We start from the raw sequence: 23,724 nt of genomic DNA, 5'->3' as shown, positions 1-23,724 counted from the left end.
CGAAGAACACTAACACTTGAAATACACTACTTTTTAAATTTTAGCAGACATATCAGGTATATAATGCAAAATGCATTGATATCGGATCAGTATTGCTGATACCAGCCTGAATTTGACTTGGTATTGAATTGGAAAGAACATAATGGTGTCTTGTCCTCAAAACTCTAGTTGTGTATCTAAACTTTGTTGTTAAACAAATACAGTGTAAACAGCTTTATGATAGTCAAACTAAACATTATGATATTACTATCATTAGTACTACACTTTATGATAGTGTCAATGCGTGGACTTTGGGGTTTGTTTTCCCGGAATGCAAAGGAAAGTTGGAGTTGGCAAGGCGTGAAGGTAAGGACATATTTATTTAAACACTAACAAAAGGAACAAACAAAAAGCGCGCACAAGGGCGGAAGTACAAACGTGGCTAATGAAAACAAACGACTAGCACAAAGGCAATTAACTATGAACATGAAATATACAACACTTACTGTGGCATGAAAAACGTGCATGGAACAATGGCTTGGAATGAAAGGTAGCAGAGTTAATGTCGCCAGGCTAACTTCCTGGCAACTATCGGCTTAAATAATACAGACATGATTGACAACAGGTGTGCGAGTGCAAAACGTGAAACAGGTGAAACTAATGGTCGTCATGGTGACAAGGCACAGGAGTGAAAACGGGAACTAAAAAGTGTCCAAAAACCAAGCAGAGCATAACTAAACAAAACATGATCACAGACATGACAGAGCCCCTCACTTAAGCACAGATACTAGATGTCCCAAAAAAAACGATCAATAGTCATGGGAGGGCAGGAGGGGGACTTGGCGGTGGGTCGCCAGACCAAGTGTCCCCGTATCTACCGGGGAAAAGTCATGTGGCGGCGACGCGTAGAACACCGCTGCACCTGACGAGGTGGGCGACCTGAAAACGGCCACATTCGTGGCTGACGAGGAGGTCGGCGCACTTGGTGTGGCGGACGACCAGGGATTGGCCACATTCGTGGCCGACGAGGAGGTGGGCGCGTCCTCATCGTCGTGGCAGGCATGGAAGCTGCGCGCGTCGTCGTCGTGGCAGGCGTGGAAGCAGCAGATGAAGCAGGCGCGGGTGCAGCAGACGAAGCAGGCATGGAAGCAGCAGACAAAGCAGTCGCGGGTGCAGTAGACGAAGCAGGCGGCGAAGCTTGGCGTGGTGAGTCTTGGCGTGGTGGGTTTGGCATGGCGGGTCTTGGCATGGCGGGTCTTGGCATGGCAGGTCTTGGCATGGAGGGTCTTGGCATGGAGGGTCTTGGCTTGGCGGCGCTTGGTGGCGTGGAGCAGCTGCTGGCGGCACTTGGCGGCGTGGAGCAGCTACTGGCGGCACTTGGCGGCGTGGAGCAGCTACTGGCGGCACTTGGCGTGGAGCAGCTACTAGCGGCACTTGGCGACGTGGAGCAGCTACTGGTGCTAGCCGTGGTGCAGGCCGTGGTGCTAGTGCTAGCCTTGGAGCAGGGCGTGGAGCTAGCCGTGGCATAGGTGCTAGCCTTGGAGATGGTGCTAGCCGTGGTGCAGCTACTGGTGCTAGCCGTGGTGCTGCTACTGGTGCTAGCCTTGGCGCTGGTGCTAGCCTTGGAGCTGATGCTAGCCTTGGAACAGGTGCAGGTGGCGGTGGCCTAGCTGGTGGTTGCGGCTTAGCAGGCCGAAAGACCGGTGGTGGCGGCCGGGCCGGAGGTTGCGGCTTAGCAGGCAGAAAGACCGGTGGCGCCGGCCGGGCTGGAGGCTGTGGCTTGGCATGGTGATGCTGAGCCACCCCACCTGAAAAGTTCCCAGCCCTAGCCCCCCCTCAAGGAGCGGATACCAGACGCGCTCCCCGCGGTCTGGAACCATTTCTTGGGGTGGGTGGGAAAGGTCAGGATTGTCCCAAAATGATTTCTCTAACCCCCACCTGTGCTTTTGTGGGTGAAAAAAGGAAGAGTCCTGTGACGTGGGCGTGGCTTGAGTCTTGGGGGGCGGGGCATGGAATTGGGATGACCTGGATTGACATGCTCTAATTTCTAAAAACATGTTTTGATAATGTTTTATTATAGACATGGAATTAGAGTCTTTTGCTGGAGGCGGGTGATCAAAAGAAAAAGCATTGAAAAAAAAAATCGTTGTCTGTGACGTCATCAGGGCAAAGCCGGGCGGTCTGCTGCTTGCTTTCGCCCGGAGGGGGAGGTGCTTGTGGGAGCGGCGTGTCCTGCCGGCTCGGAGAAGCCTTTCCTTACGGCTTTCGCTTTTGCCGGCGTTTCCGGGACGGGAGCGACGCGCCGATCGGCACCAGCTTGCCTCCATTCCCCCACATCATTCCCCTGCGCTTCCTGGGGGAAAGCGAAGCATCTCCGCCTCCATGGTGCGCAGCACCTCCCAAGTTCCCTCGTCCAACTCGTCCAACTTTCTGGCGGAAAAACTTCTTTGCTGGCGACATTCTGTCAATGCGTGAACTTTGTGGTTTGTTTTCCCGGAATGCAAAGGAAAGTTGAAGCGGGCAAGGCGTGCAGGTAAGGACATATTTATTTAAACACTAACAAAAGGAACAAACAAAAAGCGCGCACAAGGGCGGAAGTACAATCGTGGCTAATAAAAACAAAAGACTAGCACAAAGGCAATTAACTATGAACATGAAATATACAACATTTAGGCTGACTTCCTGGCAACTATCGGCTTAAATTGTTATGTACTAGGCAAAGGGAAGGAGGCGACAGCAAGGCAGAACTGCATTTTTGAAGGTTTATTTAAACCTTTGATGAATGTGTGGGATGTGTATGCTACCACTAGTGAGTGAATGCAGACTATGTGTGGAATTAACAATGTAGAATTTACCAGAGGGTGTTGTCGGTGCGTGTTGGATGTATCTTTCGTCGAATCCAAAGGGGAAGGCGAAGGGGAGTCAGCTGGAAGGCAAGCAGTCGGGGGATGGAGAGAGGCAACAAAGTCAGGGTCCAAACAGTGGTCAAGGATCGGGGAAGGCAAGCAACAATCTGGGAGGAGGTCGTGAGGCAAGACACGATCACGGAAGACACTGTGGAAGACACAAAGGATATCAAGACAGGAACGAGGAAGAGCACAATGAAGGTGAGCAAGGAACGAGGGAGAGGTGCCAGACGTGATGCTTACTCGGATGAGATTGGCTACGTTCTGGCAAAGGTCTCCTGGCTTCGCTGTCTCTTTATGCCGCTCCCTCTCGTCAAGCCCAGGTGTGCTGATGAGTGATTGCATGCAGCCTTGTCGCTGCCCAGCGTGAATGGGGGCGTGTCCGAGTGAGCAGCCAGAGGTTGAATTGTGACACTCAGAATTATGAGAGGCACGGGTTCGAATCCACGCCGTGACAGTACCCCCCCCCCCCCCCCCCCCCCTTAGGCGAGGCACCCGACGAGCGCCGTGGAGCATCAGGATTGGCGCGATAGAAATCCTCTAGAAGTGAGGGATCGACAAGATAGGAGGCCGGTACCCAAGACCTGTCCTCTGGTCCATAACCCTCCCAGTCGACCAGATACACGAGCCCCCTACCCTGTCGACGGACCCTGAGGATTTCTTTAACCTTCCAAACCTGATCTCCATTTTCCAGGAACCTAGAGGGAGGGGGGTCAGGGACAGGGGGAGACAGAGCGCTCTCCGCTACCGGTTTTATCTGTGAAACATGAACTACAGAGTGTCTCTTAACCGAGGGTGGGAGAGCCAGCTTGACAGATACGGGGTTAATTATAGAGATGATGGGGAATGGACCAACGTAACGGGGTGCTAACTTCTTAGAAGGTACCTGAAGATTAAGGTCCTTGGCCAATAACAAAACTTGTTGGCCCGGCCGATAGGATGGAGCCGGGACGCGATGACGGTTGGCTTTGCGGCACATCTTTGCAGAAGCCTTCTCTAAGGCTGCTCGAGCGGCTCTCCACACCCTCTGACACTTCCTTATGTGGGTCTTAGTAGAGGGCACTGCAATCTCCAATTCTTGCTGGGGAAACAAGGGGGGTTGATAGCCCAAAGAGCATTCAAAAGGTGGACATACCGGTAGCGGAGCTCCTCAAGGAGTTGTAGGAGTATTCCACCCAAGGAAGGAACTTGCTCCAGGTGGTGGGCTTCTTACTGGCAACGCAGCGGAGCATGGTCTCCACGCTCTGGTTCGCCCTCTCAGCCTGCCCGTTGCTCTGGGGGTGGTATCCCGAGGTGAGACTGACAGAGGCCCCAATCCCCCTACAAAAGGCTCTCCAGACTTGTGAAGAAAACTGGGGGTCCCGATCAGACACAATGTCTACCGGGATACCATGCAATTTGATGACATGAAAAGTGAGGAGGTCAGCCGTCTCTGAAGCAGAAGGTAGTTTGCCAAGAGGAATGAAATGGGCTGCTTTGGAGAATCGGTCTACAATGGTTAATATGGTAGTGTTACCTTTGGAGGCTGGAAATCCTGTGATGAAATCCAAGGCGATATGTGACCAAGGGCGGGCAGGGATGGGGAGCGGATGAAGGAGACCAGCTGGTGGTCTGTGTGATGCCTTGCTGCGGGCACAAGAAGAACATGCTGCGATAAACTCACGCGTGTCTCTGGCCATGGATGGCCACCAGAAGCGTCTACGAAGCAGTGAAAGGGTTCTTTGGAATCCAGGATGGCACGAAAACAGGCTAGAGTGACCCCAATCCAGGACTCTGGATCGCAGTTCCTGATGGACAAAGAGCTTGTTGGGTGGTCCACCCCCAAGTCCTGGATTGGAGCGCAGTGCAGTTTTAACAAGTTCCTCCACTTTCCAGGAAACCATCCCCACGATGCGAGAGGGAGGAAGAATGGGGACATCCAATGGGTGCTCAGAAGGTTCCTCCATAAACACTCTGGAGAGAGCGTCCGCCTTAGCGTTCTTGGATCCGGGTCTGAAAGACAGCAAGTAGTCGAAGCGGGAGAAGAATTGTTGCCATCTTGCCTGTCGATTATTCAGCCTCCTGGCAGAGCGGATGTGGAGGAGATTGCTGTGATCAGTCAGGATCTGGAACTGGTGACGAGCCCCCTCCAACCAGTGTCTCCATTCTGCAAGAGCTTCATGGACCGCCAACAGTTCTCTGTTCCCAGCGTCGTAGTTCCGCTCTGCCAGGGATAGGCGTCTGGAAAAAAATGCAACTGGGTGAATGAGATTGTCAATCATAGAGCGTTGAGAAAGTACAGCACCAATCCCGGAATCGGAAGCGTCCACCTCCACGAGAAAGGCAACGTTCAAGTCAGGGTGGACGAGGACAGGGGCGGAGATGAATCTCTTCTTCAGCTCCTCGAAAGCCTTGTTAGCATTATGAGACCAGACAAAAAAACCTTTAGGAGAGGTGAGGGCATGGAGTGGTGCGGCAATCCGGCTGAAGTCCTGGATGAAGCGTCGGTAAAATCCAGCGAAGCCAAGAAATCTCCGCAACTCCGTTTTAGAAGATGGCTGAGGCCAATCCACCACAGCATCCACCTTTTTGGGGTCGGGTCGGATGTGTCCCTTCTCAACTACAAAACCGAGGAATTCCACTGAAGAGGTGTGAAAGTTGCACTTCTCTGCCTTGACAAATAGCCGGTTCTCCAAAAGTCTCTGGAGTACGAGTCTAACATGTTCCTGGTGTTCAGCCAAACTCTGGAAAAAAATCAGAATGTCATCAAAGTAAACAACGACAAATTTATCAACCATATCACGCAGAATGTCATTGACGAGGGCCTGAAAAACAGCTGGGGCGTTCGTGAGTCCAAAAGGCATGACCCGGTATTCTAAGTGCCCAATGTGGGTGTTGAACGCTGTTTTCCACTCGTCCCCTTCCTTAATCCGCACAAGATGATAGGCGTTCCGGAGATCCAATTTAGAGAAGATGGTGGCTGGTGCCAATGGTTTGAAGGATGAGTTGAGAAGAGGCAGGGGGTACTTGTTCTTAATAGTAATGTTGTTAAGATGACGGTAGTCGATGCAAGGCCTGAGTGAACCGTCCTTCTTGGAGACAAAGAAGAATCCATCTGCCAGTGGAGACTTGGATTGAGTGATGATTCCCGAAGCTAGACCCTCCGTGATGTATGTCTTCATGGCCTCTTTCTCGGGGAGTGACAGATTATAAAGCCGGCTTGCAGGTAGCTTAGCCTCCGGGAGTAGCTCAATAGCACAATCGTATGGTCTATGCGGAGGTAGAACCTGTGCTTTCTCCTTGTTGAAAACCTCCGCTAGGTCGTGGTAGCAGGCAGGTACACGGGACAGATCCGTCTGGGGGGTAGCAATACTGGGAACGTGGACTGGAGGGGAGGCAGCCCTGAGACAGTTAGCGTGGCAGGGTGTGCTCCATGCCAAGATCCTGCCAGAAGACCAAGAGACGTGGGGGTCATGTTGACGGAGCCAAGATTTACCCAGCACCAGCGGGGCGACGGGGGTCTCCAGAACCCAAAAACTGATGGTCTCGCTGTGGTTTCCTGAAATGGTCATGGTAATGGGTTCAGTACGAAACCTGATGGGTCCCAAAGGACGTCCGTCCAGGGCTTGAGCAGGAAGTGACCGGTTCAAGTGGACCAGGGGAATGCCCATCCCTTGGGCAAATTCGTAGTCCAGGAGACTTTCATCGGCTCCCGAGTCCAAATAAGCCTTTACTTGGATAGATTTAGAGCCCCACGCTAGGGTAGCGGGTACCACGAAGTCGGGGTTCTCCTTATCTTGGGGAAAAGAAGTGTGGCTCACCAGGACCCCCTCAGCTGGCGAGCCTGGTCTTTTGGTTTAGCCGGACAAAAACGAAGGATATGTCCGGTTGGACCACAGTAAAGACAAAGGCGTTGTCTGAACCTTCTCTCTCTCTCCTCAATGGTCAGCCAGGTCCTTCCCAACTGCATGAGCTCCGGGGCTGTCAGCATGGTGGTTGGAGCCATATGTGGCGGAGCTGGAGCTTCAAAAGTGGGTAGCAGTTGAGGCCGGGTACTGATCCTTGTGACTCCCTGGGCTCACTCAGCTGCACATTCCGTCAATCTCTGATCGAACAAGAGTGCAAGTTCGATGAGGTCTCTGCAGGATGTGGGTCTGTCCCTTAGTAGTCCGTCCTTAATCTCCTCCGAAAGTCCTCGACGGAACGCGCTCTGGAGTGCCCGATCGTCCCACCCGCTGTCAGCCGCCAGGGTCCGGAATTCCAGAGTGTAGGCTGCCACAGAGCGAAGTCCCTGCTGGATGGAGTGGAGGTGTCCCGCGGCGTCCCACCCATTTTTGGGGTGGTCAAATACGGCCCGAAATTCGGCCCGGAAGGCAGCGTAGTCTGTGCTTAGCCCCAAGGTCCTGTCCACGGCAGCCGTAGCCCACTTGAGTGCAGGTCCCGTGAGGAGGGCAAAAATGAAAGCGATCTTAGCCCCATCAGAAGAATGGTGTTGAAAAATAAGATTACACTGAACAAGAAATCCCCTGCACAGCTCAAAATCACCCTCAAAGGGTCTAGGACAAGCTATTTTGGGCTCTCGTTCCAGACCGCAGCGTTCCGGTCTTTGGACTGGGGAAGTGAGCTGCGGGGTAGCTGCAGTGGGGGTCACTCTAGGCATAAGGCAGTCCAGCCTAGAGTTAAGTCTAGAAAAATCTCTCTCCAAATTGTCCTCAAGGGCAATAAAACGCTCTTGGTGCTCGTTAACCACGACACTAAGCATGGACAAGCCATAAGTCCTGGGGGCTCGAGACAGGGCTTCTCGGGTGTCGCCTAGTTCCGCCATGTTTTTGGCCAGAACGTACTGTTATGTACTAGGCAAAGGGAAGGAGGCGACAGCAAGGCAGAACTGCGTTTTTGAAGGTTTATTTAAACCTTTGATGAATGTGTGGGATGTGTATGCTACCACTAGTGAGTGAATGCAGACTATGTGTGGAATTAACAATGTAGAATTTACCAGAGGGTGTTGTCGGTGCGTGTTGGATGTATCTTTCGTCGAATCCAAAGGGGAAGGCGAAGGGGAGTCAGCTGGAAGGCAAGCAGTCGGGGGCTGGAGAGAGGCAACAAGGTCAGGGTCCAAACAGTGGTCAAGGATCGGGGAAGGCAAGCAACAATCTGGGAGGAGGTCGTGAGGCAGGACACGATCACGGAAGACACTGTGGAAGACACAAAGGATATCAAGACAGGAACGAGGAAGAGCACAATGAAGGTGAGCAAGGAACGAGGGAGAGGTGCCAGACGTGATGCTTACTCGGGTGAGATTGGCTACGTTCTGGCAAAGGTCTCCTGGCTTCGCTGTCTCTTTATGCCGCTCCCTCTTGTCAAGCCCAGGTGTGCTGATGAGTGATTGCATGCAACCTTGTCGCTGCCCAGCGTGAGTGGGGGCGTGTCCGAGTGAGCAGCCAGAGGTTGAATTGTGACACTCAGAATTATGAGAGGCACGGGTTCGAATCCGCGCCGTGACATAAATAATACAGACATGATTGACAACAGGTGCGCGAGTGCAAAACGTGAAACAGGTGAAATTAATGGTCGTCATGGTGACAAGGCAAGGGTGTGAAAACAGGAACTAAAAAGTTTTTATAAATGGTTGATTTATATAGGCTAGTAAGGTAAAGTTTTGTACCTGACAAGTTTCGGCTATCTTGCTTCTGCAACCTTCCTCAGAGGTGTCACGTGATGTTAGTGTGACGTCATCTGTGACGTGTTATATGGATTGTTCCATTCCACCTGAGGTGGTGGGATGGCGGTGTCCCCTGGTGTGTGTCGGGGGTAGGGCGGGGCGCCCCCTGTCGTCCGGATGTCCACCAAACGGCCGGGGGCGGCCCTGCAGGACTGTGTCCCAGGTGTGGGATAGTTGGTAGGCTCCCTCGTCCCTGTTGACAGTCTTTGGGGCCTGCTTCCTGATTTCAACCGCTTCTTTGATCCACCGATGGAATTTGTTGCTTTCCATTCTAATGACCTTGGCTGCCTCCCAGTTCATTAGATGGTTTTCCCTCTTGCAGTGGTCTGAAATGGCTGATTTCAGATTTTCCTGGGTTGCTTTCATTCTCGTTGCACGGGTGAGCGTTCCAGATGTTTCCTTTTCACATTCTTTCTGGTGTTCCTTTTTTCGTGTGCTGAACTGTCGACCTGTCTCTCCTATGTATGTTTTATTGCATGTTAGGCAAGGGATCTCATATATCACATCACACTTTTTCTCAAGGGGGTCTCATCCTTAGGGTGTACTAGGATTTGGCGAAGCTTGATGTGCGGCTTCACTGGTGTGCTGATGTGGTGTTTCCTCATCGCTCGCTGTATGCGTTCTGTGACGCCCCTGACGTATGGGAGGGTGACCATGCCCAGGTTCTCAGGCCTAGAACCTTTCTTCTTTTTTTCCTCCTTGTTGTTCCTTTGGACCTCTCGTTTGCCTTTGTTTATGGCCCAGTTTGGGTAGTTGCAGGCTTTGAGCGCCTGTTTTATATGGTCCTCCTCCTTTTCTCTGTCATGGTTGTCTGTGATCACCTTGGTGCGATCATATAGGGTGCGGACTACTGACAATTTGTGTGCTCTGGGGTGCTCTGATGTCCATAGTAAATATTGATCTGTGTGTGTGGGTTTTCTGTATATTGTTATCTTAATGCTTCCATCCTCAGTGTGCTTGATTTTCATGTCCAGGAACGCGATGGATCTGTGCTCTTCCTCTTCATGAGTAAACTTTATGTTTCCCGTCTCATCTATGGTGTTTAAGTGGTCTGTGAGTCTTTGTGTGTGGCCGGTCTTAATCTTTTCCAGGATGTCGTCCACATAGCGCCTCCAGAGGGACAGTCTACATCCTTCGGGAGCGGTGGCTATAGCTTTGGCCTCCAGGTCCTCCATGAAGAAACCACTCATAATGGCTGAGAGGGGGTCCCCCATGGCAAAACCCTCCTTCTGTCTGCATATGGTCCCTCTGAACAGGAAATATGTAGACTTGGCTACGAATGATAACAACTGGACTGTGTCTTCAACTGTTAGGTTTGTTCGTTTCCGGAGTGTTGAATCTGCTTTCAAGCGGTTCTGTACTATGTTTATTGTGACGTCCACTGGTGTTTTTGTGAATAGGGAGACTACGTCGTGAAATATGAGTATCTCGTCTGATTCTACTTTTACAGTGCTTAATTCTTGTGCCAGCTGCTTTGAGTTTTTGCAGTGTTGCTTCGTCTGGCCTAGGAGAGGTTTTATTATCTCGACTAGGGCTTTCGAAAGGTTGTATGTAACTGAGCCTATACTGTCAACAATTGGGCGGAGTGGAACGTCTTTTTAATGTATTTTGGGGGTGCCGCATATTCTAGGGGTGATACTGGCTGTCGGTACTAAAAAACTGTAGTTGTCCTTGTCTATTTTTCCCTCGTCCACTAATGGTTTTAGTAGAGTCTTCAGTTTTTTCTTTTTGTCTTCTGTCTGGTCCTTTTTTAGAACTTCATATGTGTCTTTATCCTCCAGCATAGCTATCATTTGGTTTTCATATTGTTTTGTGTCCATAATGACTGTTGTCCTTCCTTTATCTGCAGGTAGTATTTTGATGGTTTTGTCTTTGGCTATTGACTGTATAGCTGTTTTTTTCCTCCTTGTTGTTCCTTTGGAACAACAAGGAGGAAAAAAAGAAGAAAGGTTCTAGGCCTGAGAACCTGGGCATGGTCACCCTCCCATACGTCAGGGGCGTCACAGAACGCATACAGCGAGCGATGAGGAAACACCACATCAGCACACCAGTGAAGCCGCACATCAAGCTTCGCCAAACCCTAGTACACCCTAAGGATGAGATCCCCCTTGAGAAAAAGTGTGATGTGATATATGAGATCCCTTGCCTAACATGCAATAAAACATACATAGGAGAGACAGGTCGACAGTTCAGCACACGAAAAAAGGAACACCAGAAAGAATGTGAAAAGGAAACATCTGGAACGCTCACCCGTGCAACGAGAATGAAAGCAACCCAGGAAAATCTGAAATCAGCCATTTCAGACCACTGCAAGAGGGAAAACCATCTAATGAACTGGGAGGCAGCCAAGGTAATTAGAATGGAAAGCAACAAATTCCATCGGTGGTTCAAAGAGGCGGTTGAAATCAGGAAGCGGGCCCCAAAGACTGTCAACAGGGACGAGGGAGCCTACCAACTATCCCACACCTGGGACACAGTCCTGCAGGGCCGCCCCCGGCCGTTTGGTGGACATCCGGACGACAGGGGGCGCCCCGCCCTACCCCAGACGCACACCAGGGGACACCGCCATCCCACCACCTCAGGTGGGATGGAACAATCCATATAACACGTCACAGATGACGTCACACTAACATCACGTGACACCTCTGAGGAAGGCTGCAGAAGCAAGATAGCCGAAACTTGTCAGGTACAAAACTTTACCTTACTAGCCTATATAAATCAACCATTTATAAATACACATTAGTAGGCTAAATGAACCTCTTTAACATGTAGGAACTAAAAAGTGTCCAAAAACCAAGCAGAACATAACTAAACAAAACATGATCACAGACATGACAGATAGTGACACTACAAGGGTCTCCAACAGTTAGATGGTGATACAAAAACTATGTTCTGCAACTCCTAATAGTTTTATAAGCGTTACATTCTGACAATATGCTTCTATTTAATGACAAATGATCACAGATGGCACTCCACCCTTGTCATCCCAGTCGCTTCACACTCAGCTTTGAGCCGATTCCAGTGAGAGCTGAAGATCCTGGTCGGATGAAGCCAACAGGACCACATCATTCGCAAAAAGCAGAGACCTAATCCTGCAACCACCAAACCGGATCCCCTTAATGTCCTGACTGCGCCTAGAAATTTTGTCCATAAAATTTGTAAACAGAATCGGAGACAACGGGCAGCACTGGCAGAGTCCAACCCTCACTGGAAAAGGGTCCCACTTACTGCCGGCAATAGGGACCAAGCTCTGACACTGATCATACAGGGAGTGGACTGCCAAAATCAGGCAGTCCAATACCCCATACCCTCTGAGCACTCTCTACAGGACTTCTCGAGGGGACACAGTTAAATGCCTTCTCCATGTACACAAAACACATGTAGGCTTGGTAGGCAAACTCCCATGCTCCCTCAAAGATCCTGCCAAGAGTATAGAGTTGGTCCACAGTTCCACAACCAGGACGAAAACCACACTGCTCTTCCTGATACCGAGGTTCGACTACCTGGCATAGCCTCCTCTCTAGTACACCTGAATAGACCTTACCGGAAAGGCTGAGGAGTGTGATCCCGCGATAATTGGAACACACCCTCCGGTTCCCCTTTTTAAATAGAGGAACCACCACCCCAGTCTGCCAATCCAGAGGCACCGCCCCCGATGTCCACACAATGCTGCAGAATCTTGTCAACCACGACAGCCCCACAGCATCCAGAGCCACCGAGGAGCTTCTTAACTCCCTCGGCACATTTAGCCCCAATGGGAGAGCCCATCGCGGAGTCCCCAGGCACTGCTTTCTCATTGGAAGACCTGTTAGTGGGAATGAGGAGGTCTTCAAAGTATTCTTTGCACCGATCCACAACAACCCCAGTCGACGTCCCCACTCTACATAGTGTTGATAGTGCACTGCTGTCCCCTCCGTAGGTGGCGCATGGTGGTCTGGAATCGCTCCGAAGCTGTCTGGAAGTCGTTCTCCATGGCTTCTCCAAACTTTTCCCATGTCCAAGTTTTTGCCTCTGCAACCACCAAAGCCGCACACACCGCTTGGCCTGTCGGTACCTGTCTGTAACCTCTGGAGTCACATGAGCCAAAAGGACCGGATAGGACTCCTTCTTCAGCCTGACGGCATCCCTCTGGTATTACCGCCATGGTAGGCACCGACCACCTTGCGGCCACAGCTCCGATCGGCTGCCTCGACAATAGAGGCACGAAACATGGTCCACTCGGACTCAATACCCAGCGCCTCTCTTGTAACATGTTCAAAGTTGTCCCGGAGGTGGGAATTTAAACTCTCTCTGACAGGAGACTGCCAGACGTTCAGAGCAGACCCTCACTATAAGTTTGGGCCTGCCAGGTCAATCCGGCATCCTCCCCCACTATCGGAGCCGACTCACCAACAGGTGACCGCAAATCTGATGATACCACCACAAAGCCAGTCATCAAACTGCAGCCTTGGGTGTCCGACTCTTATGCTTGAACATGATGTCTGTTATTAACACTCTGTGACGAGCACAAAAGTCTAATAACAAAACACCACTTTGGTTCAGATCAGGGCAGCTGTTTTTCCAATCACGCCTCTCCAGGTCTCACTGTAATTGCCTACGTGAGCGTTGAAATCCCCCAGTAGAACAAGGGGCCAGCTGCAAACGTAGAATTGGGGATCAAGGTTCAATTAGGAGGGACATTTAAAATAATTACATTATAGCTATTGTGTGTGAGATGGAAGATGAAACATGTTCCACCATGTGACTAATGACATTCCTCTTTGCACACATTTGTGTTTACACAGTAAAGATAAGGTATACCCAAAATTGGCCTATCTTGTAGCTAATATGTGTACTCATACATTTGATTATTTATCATAATTCAGGCAAATTCACAACAGTGACATGCTGTGAGTAGGGTTGTGCGATTTAGATGATGATAATAGAATGATATACATTTTAGCCGACGATAACAGTTTTTTATACTATCCTGCAAATTTGGCAGCAACAAGCGAACGTACTCGTCCTCAATGCAATGTAGTAATCTAGCTAGTGGCCAATGTCCCTCCAAGGTACAAAACCGCTTCTGAAATAGTAATACTCGCTTAAATGGCGGTAAATACAATATATTTCTTACACGTATTACTAGAGAACAAAGAATAGCTAAACATGCTTAACTGCACAACATAGGAGGATATATGCTAACTGCTAAACTAAGGCTCTTAAATGTAAACAAAGGTGGTTAAACCATACAAATATCGACAGTAATTATACCAACTTAAATAGCCATATATCGTCAATACTACAATGATTAGATCATAATTTTTTACATCCATCCTGTTTTTGTTATTGTTTGCCAACTCTGCAAATAAGTCCTAACCCAGGCGACCCGGCCGGGCTGATCAAGTCCTGCTTTGTCCCTAAGTAAGCTTTTGTTGTCCACGGATTGCCCGGCTTGATTCACAGCCATCTGGAGGCCTTTTCTCCGCATCAGTTTTTTTGATGCTTTCTGTTGTGCAGTCCTTTCATCCCCAACATCTTGAGTGCTCCGATGAGAGACTGGCCGACAAATTCTCTGAACTTGACCTCGGTGGGGTTGCATTGAGTCCTACACCCATGCTTCAGCATTCGCTTGCCGATCCTCATACTTGGCCCTCTTCCTCACAAAGGCCTCTTCAATCTGGTCTTCCCAGGGAGCGGTCAATTTCAGCAGGGCCACTTGTTTTGTTGTTTTGACACCAGGATCATATCTGGTCTGAGTGTGGTCACTGCCTTGTTCTCTGGAAATTTGAGCTGTTGCCGTAGGTCGACTTCAGGTGCCAGTCCTGAGCTAATCCCAGCAACCACCGCTGCTGTGGCTTTTCCTCAGCTCTAAAAAGGCGATGGACTACCTTGTTGGTTGTTAATGTTTTACTGGTGGAGATCCCCTGCTGATGACCTCTGTGATGACCCGCAGCACTTGGTCATGGCACCAGCAGTAGCATCTATTTCCAAGTGCCCTTGGGTAGCAGCTCAGGATGTGCTCCAGCCCCTTGTTTACGCATCCCTACTGTTCTACTGCAGAAGGCTTCCACCACCCCTGCTCAGACCTCCTACGCCTTCCTTTCCCTGGGCCTTGTTGTAGCAAGGTCTTGGGTTGCGCTGAAGACCAGCTTGTTCGGATGCCACTGTTCCCTCCAGCGGGACTCAACCTGGTCGACTGCCTTGTGAGCCTTCTATTTCCTACCGGTTCTCACTTCTATGCCACCCAAGGACAATTAGGTGTCACTGAGTCCCTATACAGCAGCAGCTCTCTTGCTCTGGTAACCATAAACTCTTCCTATTGAAGGGCAGCTCAGCTTGTTGTTCCTACCATACAAGGCAATGCTGCTGAGGCTTCGCGTTAAACCAACTACTTTTGCAGGAAACACAAGACCTTCCTCTCAAAGCCCTCAATGGTGGTCATTGGCACATCATAAACCAGCAATGGCCAGAGGATTTGTGGCAAAATGCATTTTAGTAGATCTAGGCTTTAAACTTGCCAGGTAGGCCTGACTTGTCACTGCTGTCAGCCAAGTTCCCCAACTCCTCGTTTGTTGCTTGGCATGCTACGGTGCCCTTCGAGGTGCAATCATAGATCTTGGCCCAGGCGCTTAACTGACATCTCTCTCAAACATGGAATCTGAGTGCCTCCTAGTGAGAAGCGAAACAGGTCTGTAACCTTCCCCTTCTTCACCACCCAGGGACCTGGACTTGACTGGCTTGAGATTCATTCAGACCCTGATGAAATACTCAAGGCCTTGAAGGATTCAAATCATATGCCGTAATCAATTTAATCAGGCCTGCTCATTAAAGTGATAACAAAAGCAGAGAATAATTAAACTTTTATTAAATGTTCTAAACTTCCATCCATCCATTTTCTACCGCTTGTCCCTTTTGGGGTCACGGGGGGTCGCTGGAGCCTATCTCAGCTGCATTCGGGCGGAAAGCGGGGTGCACCCTGAACAAGTCGCCACCTCATCGCAGGGCCAACACATATAGACAGACAACATTCACACTCACATTCACACATTAGGGCCAATTTACTGTTGCCAATCAACTTACTCCCAGGTGCATGTCTTTGGAGGTGGGAGGAAGCCGGAGTACCCGGAGGGAACCCACGCAGTCATGGGGAGAACATGCAAACTCCACACAGAAAGATCCCGAGCCCGGGATTGAACCCAGGACTGCTCAGGACCTTCATATTGTGAGGCAGATGCACTAAACTTATTTTCTTTAAAGGCCTACTGAAACCCACTACTACCAGACCACGCAGTCTGATAGTTTATATATCAATGATGAAATCTTAACATTGCAACACATACCAATACGGCCGGGTTAACTTATAAAGTGCAATTTTAAATTTCCCGCTAAACTCCGGTTGAAAAACTCCTTTGGATATGACGTATGCGCGTGACATAGCCAGTAGAACAGAGGTATGGCTCCCCCATTGAGGCCAATACAAAAAGCTCTGTTTTCATTTCATAATTCCACAGTATTCTGGACATCTGTGTGGTGAATCTTTTGCAATTTGTTTAATGAACAATGGAGATTGCAAAGAAGAAAGTTGTAGGTGGGATCGGTGTATTAGCGGCTGGCTGTAGCAACACAACAAGAGGACTTACTTGGATAGCAGACAGCGATAGCCGATGCTAGCCACCAACCGATGCTAGCCTCCAACCGTATCTGTGATCGGGTGAAGTCCTTCGTTGCGCCGTCGATCGCTGGAACGCAGGTGAGCACGGGTGTTGATGAGCAGATGAGGGCTGGCTGGCGAAGGGGGGGCGCTAATGTTTTTATCATAGCTCTGTGAGGTCCGGTTGCTAAGTTGCTAAGTTAGCTTCTGCGTCGTTAGCAACAGCATTGTTAAGCTTTGCCAGGCTGAGAATTATTAACCGTGTAGTTACATGTACATGGTTTAATAGTATTGTTGATCTTCTGTCTATCCTTCCAGTCAGGATTTATTTATTTTGTTTCTATCTGCATTGAGCCAGATGCTATCACGTTAGCTCAGTAGCTAAAGAGCTTCGCCGATGTATTGTCGTGGAGATAAAAGTCACTGTGAATATCCATTTCGCGTTCTCGACTCTCATTTTCAAGAGGATATAGTATCAGAGGTGGTTTAAAATTACAAATCCGTGATCCGCAATAGAAAAAGGAGAGAGTGTGGAATCCAATGAGCCAGCTTGTAACCTAAGTTACGGTCAGAGCGAAAAAAGATATGTCTTTCACTGCATTCTAGTCCGTCACTCTAACGTTTCTCATCCACAAATCTTCATCCTCACTCAAATTAATGGGGTAATCGTCGCTTCTCGGTCCGAATCGCTCTAGCTGCGTTGAAAACAATAGGAAAATATGAGGAGGTGAACAACTGACTACGTCACGCTACTTCCGGTAGGGGCAAGGCTTTTTTTTTTATCAGAGACCAAAAGTTGCGAACTTTATCGTCGTTGTTCTATACTAAATCCTTTCAGCAAAAATATGGCAATATCGCGAAATGATCAGAATGACACATAGAATGGAACTGCTATCCCCGTTTAAATAAAAAAATGTCATTTCAGTAGGCCCTTTAAATGTATTTACTTTGATAACATTGTCAACAAACTGTGGTTTTGCCTTTTATTTTTTTTACAGTACATTAAAGTATATGCACCTATCCCCTAACAGAAAAAAGCTCTGTGTTGTCAAAGACTGACCACCTTCCGTTTCGTCTGAAACATGGGTCTTCAATGTTTTCTAGGCCGAGGACCCCCAATCTGTTGGAGAGATGGAGCAGAGACCCCCGACTTATATATCTTGTATACAATTGTGTTTCAAACTGGTCCTAAAGGTAGCTTGACATTGTCGAATACTAAGATACTTAAATAATACAAAGGTTGATTTATTTATTATTCATATATGCTGGACTTTTGACAAGAACAAGAAAGTTTGATCATATTACACCTATATTGGCTCACCTGCACTGGCTTCCTGTGCACTTAAGATGCGACTTTAAGGATTTACTACTTACATATAAAATACTAAACGGTCTAGCTCCAGCCTATCTTGCTGATTGTATTGTACCATATTGTCCCGGCAAGAAATCTGCGTTCTAAGAACTCCGGCTTATTAGTGATTCCCACAGCCCCAAAAAGGTCTTCGGGCTATAGAGCGTTTTCTATTTGGGTTCCAGTACTCTGGAATGCCCTACCAGTAACAGTTAGAGATGCTACCTCAGTAGAAGCAATTAAGTCCCATCTTAAAACTCATTTGTATACTCTAGCCCAGGGGTAGGGAACCTATGGCTCTCGAGCCAGACGTGGCTCTTTTGATGACTGGCACTTAGATAAATCTTAGCTGGCATTGCTTAACAGGATAAGTAATGAATAATTCCGCTGGTAATCACAGTGTTAAAAATAACGTTCAAAATATAAAACATTCTCATGCATTTTAATCCATCCATCCATTTTCTACCGCACCTGTTCATGAAGTTGCATTAATGGTAAGAAGTATTGTATTCTGTGGTCCCCTCCAAGGTTTCTCATTGTATCCCATTGGGTTGAGTTTTTTCTTGCCCTGATGTGGGATCTGAGCCAAGGATGTCCTTGTGGCTTGTGCAGCCCTTTGAAACACTTGTGATTATGTGATTAAGGGCTATATAAATACACTTTTATTGATGATTGATTAATTGATTAATGTTTTTATTTTAAACATGCATTAAATGTATTTATTGAATTTTGTCAGCAACTATAAAGATTTTAATTTTTTATTATTTCTCATAAGAGTTGTATTGTTCTTATTAAAAAGCATGTTACATGTTAAAATTGCGGTGTTTCTGGGGCCTCAGGACGGTTTAATTGAATTGTAATTAATTTCAATGGGGAACATTGATTTGAGACACGGGTATTTTGGATTACGAGCTACGTCACAGAACCAATTATGCTCATAAATTGAGGTACTAATGTTCTGAAGAAGCCTTTTAGACGAAAAGTGAAATGTTTTCAACTAACAAAAAGGGTCAAGTTGCCTTAATTCAACATTTGAGTATGTTGGATGAGGTAAACTTTCAAATACCAGGAAACTTCAGCAGTTCACGTGTTAATTTATGCAGCATCTGCCACTTCTATTGTACTCGGTTACTGCATGTTACTCACAAAATATTTTTTTTTCTTCAAAAGTAACATTTTCACTTGGGGCTTTTCTAGCCCCTGTATTTTAACAAATGAGCGTGCGTCAGTTTCTTTCCACTGATATAGTACTGCTATCCATTTGTTGTATCTGGCTCTAGCTGCTCCGAAGTAAGTTGTCAGGTAAATTGTAGAAGCGTAACAGGTGAACAAATGCTTCGACAAATCCTATGAATAATTAAAAAAAAACAAAGCAAGTCGAATTTGCTGTGCACAAAACAATAAATCTTTCGCCCCCAGGAGAGAAATATTGGTCTACACCTGACTGCAGATAGTTGTTAGTTTGCTATGTTTTACAGAGAGAAGCCAGACTGTGTGACCATTAAACTGTGTGAGGAGAAGAGATGGTTGCTACTTCTTGGCAGCCTGAAGAATGTTAGATTTTCTCAGCGTTGGAGAACAGACTGACACAGTGACAGAAAGGATCCTGCTATCAACATCTTCACTACCTCCTTCTGGCTCTCTGTTCTGTTTCTCTGTCTTCTCAGGGACAAATCACTGAAGTTGCATCTATCCAAATATAAATATTTTTTTGCAATAGAAGTCTCGCATAGGTCCAAAAGTTGTTTTGTGTATCCTGTGAAATACTTTTAAGTCGGTCCTGTTTTATGTTGACAACGCACATGTCAACCGACTCGTCCTCACTGCTTAAATTGACGTCGACATACCTGATTGATGGCTTTAGAAGACACAAAAATTGACACTCAAAGTGGTCATGTGTCGACATTAGTTGTAGTTGTGTTAAAGTCATTATTATCTCTAATAGCAACATAAGTACGGTCTAGTTACACAGCATTAAAACTTGCACAGGGTCTCTGCAGGTTTCCACAAGTCAAATTTAAGACATTTTTAAGACCATAATGAATATAATTTAAGACCATTTCATATCCATACGGACAATGAAGTACAAACACATAAAGGAAACTCACAGGGCCACAATGAATTGTAAGTACCGTATTTAACGGACTATAAGGCACACTTAAAATCCTTTTTTTTTCTTAAAACTCGACAGTGCGCCTTATAACCCGGTGCCTTTAATGTGAGGAATACGTTTGGTTGAGCTTACCCACCTCGAAGCTATTTTATATGGTAATGGTGTAGTGATAAGTGTGACCAGTAAATGGCACCAGCACTATGATGGCAATATGACTCAAGTAAACAACACTCACATTTTATATGTTCCATTGAAAATATAGAACATTACACATAAGGCGCTCACAAATCTATCAACATGTTTTTGCTTTGGTAAGCTATGAAGCCGCACCGCTTGATGTGCTTCAACGCACAAGTATTATTAAAGTTAACGTTAAAGTACCAATGATTGTCACACACATACTAGGTGTGGTGAAATTTGTCCTCTGCATTTGACCCATCCCCTTATTCACCCCCTGGGAGGTTAGGGGAGCAGTGGGCAGAAGCAGTGGCCGCGCCCGGGAATCATTTTTGGTGATTTAACCCCCAATTCCAACCCTTGATGCTGAGTGCCAAGCAGGGAGGTAATGGGTACCATTTTTTTAGCCTTTGGTTTGACTCGGCCGGGGTTTGAACTCACAACCTACCGATCTCACTCTAACCACTAGGCCACTGAGTAGGTGGCCTTGGTGGAGATGCTGCTCTAATATGGTGTGTGTATAAGGTAAGACATATTATCTGGCGTTTTGTTTCGCAATATTATGCAAAAGCAGCTTTTCTTACCTTCTGGTACCTGCTGATCTGTATTTGGGATCTGCATAAGTCCTGAAAATTTGCGCGCATCCGCCTTTGTAGTCCGTGCCGACCCCAAAGTCGATAAGCTTCTTCTTTTTCTCTATCTTCTTGTTATGGGACATTCATCCTCCGCTGTTGCCATTTCTAATATAAAGTAGTGTAAAGTTCTTACTTATATCTGTCAATAAACTCTCAATGGAAGCGCTAAAACATACCGGTGTAGTGAGTTATTACATTATTCACCCAAGGAACTTTAGTTATTAGAGAGTTTCGGTGGGACGGTTTTTCACGGGACACATTTCCAATGTTGTTGTTTCCGGATGAGGAGATGCTGCTCCGTTATTCATCTAAGTAAAGTCTGAATGTCATTAAAACAGTTAGCTCCATCTTTTGACACTTGTTCCACTCCCGTCCTTGCACGCTACACCGCTACAACAAAGATGACGGGGAGAAGACACTGCCAAAGGTGAGCCACGTAAATAAGACCACCCTCAAAATGCCACACCTGGAAGGGACTGTCAGAAAGCGGCTTGAAGACGATCTGTAAAACATAATCTATGCAACATTTTGACCAAAGAACCACCATTACATGTTATGTAGACCACAAGGAAGTGTTTTCAATTTAGAAAAAAAATATATGATTATGACTCCTTTAATGCACCCTATAATCCGGTGCACTTTATATATGAAGAAAGATCAAAAGTAGACCATTCATCGGCAGTGCACCTTATAATCCGGTGCGCCCTATGGTCCGGAAAATACAGTATATGAATTAATTCACTGCTCTTTCACATTGGAAAACAAAATGGTTAAACTAACTAAATACACCAGCACACTCTCTACTGTAAACTAATTGAACAAAATATTAGCAAACGTCACAACAGCCAATTTTCAGATTTGCCATGGAGCTGTTTCCTTGCAAAAGGTGCAGTGTGCTTCATATCAATTGTTATCATGTAACAACAACCAGATCGTCAGCAATGATGGAGGACAGCACAACAATATATTGTCTGTGAAAGGGACTGTAAGCATCTCTGCTAAAGCTAAATGGTTAACTTGTGCAGTGTTTTTGCGTCTGTCAGAATGGAGCAAACAGATACAAACATCTACAGTACAACTACTGTATCTGCACAAAGTTGTGGAAAACAGAGTGTAAAGAGAACGATTGTCTAAAAAGAAAGAAGGTGATTATGGCTTGCAAGCCTCAAACAGAATTTCGATGTGAATAATGTGCACAACATTCGAATTTGCTCAGCTCATTTTGTATCTGGTATGTATGAATGCATTTTTACCTGTTTTTTGTGAATTTTTTGAAAACATATTGCTATTAAACAAAAACTGTTTTTTATTTAAGCATGACAATATGACAATTGCAAATCTTCCTTGCTTTCCTCACCCAACCGTAAACTGAGTGTAAACATAAACTTACAACCTTTATAACTTTTAACGCCAGTTACTGTATAAACTTGGAGAAAAGATTGGACATGAAAAGGTGACCTGAAATTACTGGAATAAATAATAGAAATAATATAACAGAATTATGTTTTTTTTATAGTTTTACTGCTGTGAGTACACTACTATCACAGATAACTTAGCATGTGCTTACTGTAGTAACAGTATGATTTCACTGGTAAACATCTCCTTCAACAATTTGCGAAACTTTACCCACAAAACACTCTCATATATATATATATATATATATATATATATATATATATATATATATATATATATATATATATATATATGTATATATATATATATATATATATATATATATATATATATGTATATATGTATATATATATATATATATATATATATATATATATATATATATATATATATATATATATATATATATATATATATATATATATATATATATATATATATATATATATATATATATATATATATATATATATATATATATATTTCCCCTGAAGAGCAGGAAAACCTGCGAAACAGGCTTGTAGGGATGAAATAGTGTCTGTGTTTTTTCCTGACCTAACGTATATAAATATTTTAACATATATCGTCTATATATATATATATCATGCTGGAAAATGAAATCATCATCTCCATAGAGCTTTTCAACAGATGGAAGCATGTAGCCGTATTCCCATGGTCAAGCCACTCCTGAACTAAAGACAACGGAAGAAGCGTCTGACTTGGGCTATGGAAAAGAAGCACTGGACAGTTGCAGAGTGGTCCAGAGTCCTGTTTTCAGACGAAAGCAAGTTTTGTATTTCATTTGGAAGTCATGGCGCTAGAGTCTGGAGGAAGGCTGGAGAGGAGCAAAATCCAAGTTGCTTGAAATCCAGTGTGAAGTTCCCACAGTCAGCAATGGTTTGGGGAGCCATGTCAGCTGCTGGTGTTGGTCCACTGTGTTTCATCAAGTCCAGAGTCAATGCAGCTGTGTACCAAGAGATTTTAGAGCACTACATGCTTCTATCTGTTGAAAAGCTCTATGGAGATGATGATTTCATTTTCCAGCATGATCCAGCATTGTCAAAACCACCAGTAACTGGTGTACTGACCATGGCATTACTGTCCTCGATTGGCCTGCCAACTCCCCTGACCTGAACCCCATAGAGAATTTGTGGGGTATTGTGAAGAAGAAGCTGCAAGACACCAGACCCAATAATGCAAATGAGCTAAAGGCCGCTATTGAAGCATCCTGGATCTGTCAGGCTTGGTCAAAAGGATAGGACTCAGATGCAGAGTAGGGAATATATCGGCAGGCTTTTATTTTGAAAGCTTCCTTTCACCTCCAGAATCAGGGCAATTCAAAAATCTACAATAACTTAACTAGTCGCGAAAAAGGTTCCAAAAAAAAAAGGAACAACCGAAAATCACTCCGACAGGAGGAAAACACAAAAACAATGACAAACTATAATTGGCGACTTATATTCTATGAGGCAGTATATTAGGGCCTTTACTGTTCCTAATATACATAAACGACTTGTCATCGGCATGCGACTGTGAATTGTTCTTGTTTGCGGATGACTCGGCCTTGCTGGTATCAGACAGGGACAAGTCACAGGTGGAGAAAATCCTCAGTGCTGAACTCTGTAGAACTTGCACCTGGCTCGCTGACAACAAGCTATCCATACACTTGGGTTAAAACGGAATCCATCCTATTTGGGTCCCACATCAACCTTAAGAAAGTCAATGATTTCACTATAAAAGTGGGTGACATTGTTATCACCAGGAAAGATGAGGTCACCTACCTAGGTTCCATTCTAGAGGTTAATCTTTCCTG

The sequence above is a fragment of the Entelurus aequoreus genome, linkage group LG02 (genome assembly GCF_033978785.1).
Source record: "Entelurus aequoreus isolate RoL-2023_Sb linkage group LG02, RoL_Eaeq_v1.1, whole genome shotgun sequence".
NCBI lineage: Eukaryota > Metazoa > Chordata > Actinopteri > Syngnathiformes > Syngnathidae > Entelurus > Entelurus aequoreus.
The sequence above is the reverse complement of the archived record's forward strand: the minus strand, read 5'-3'. Positions refer to the sequence as shown.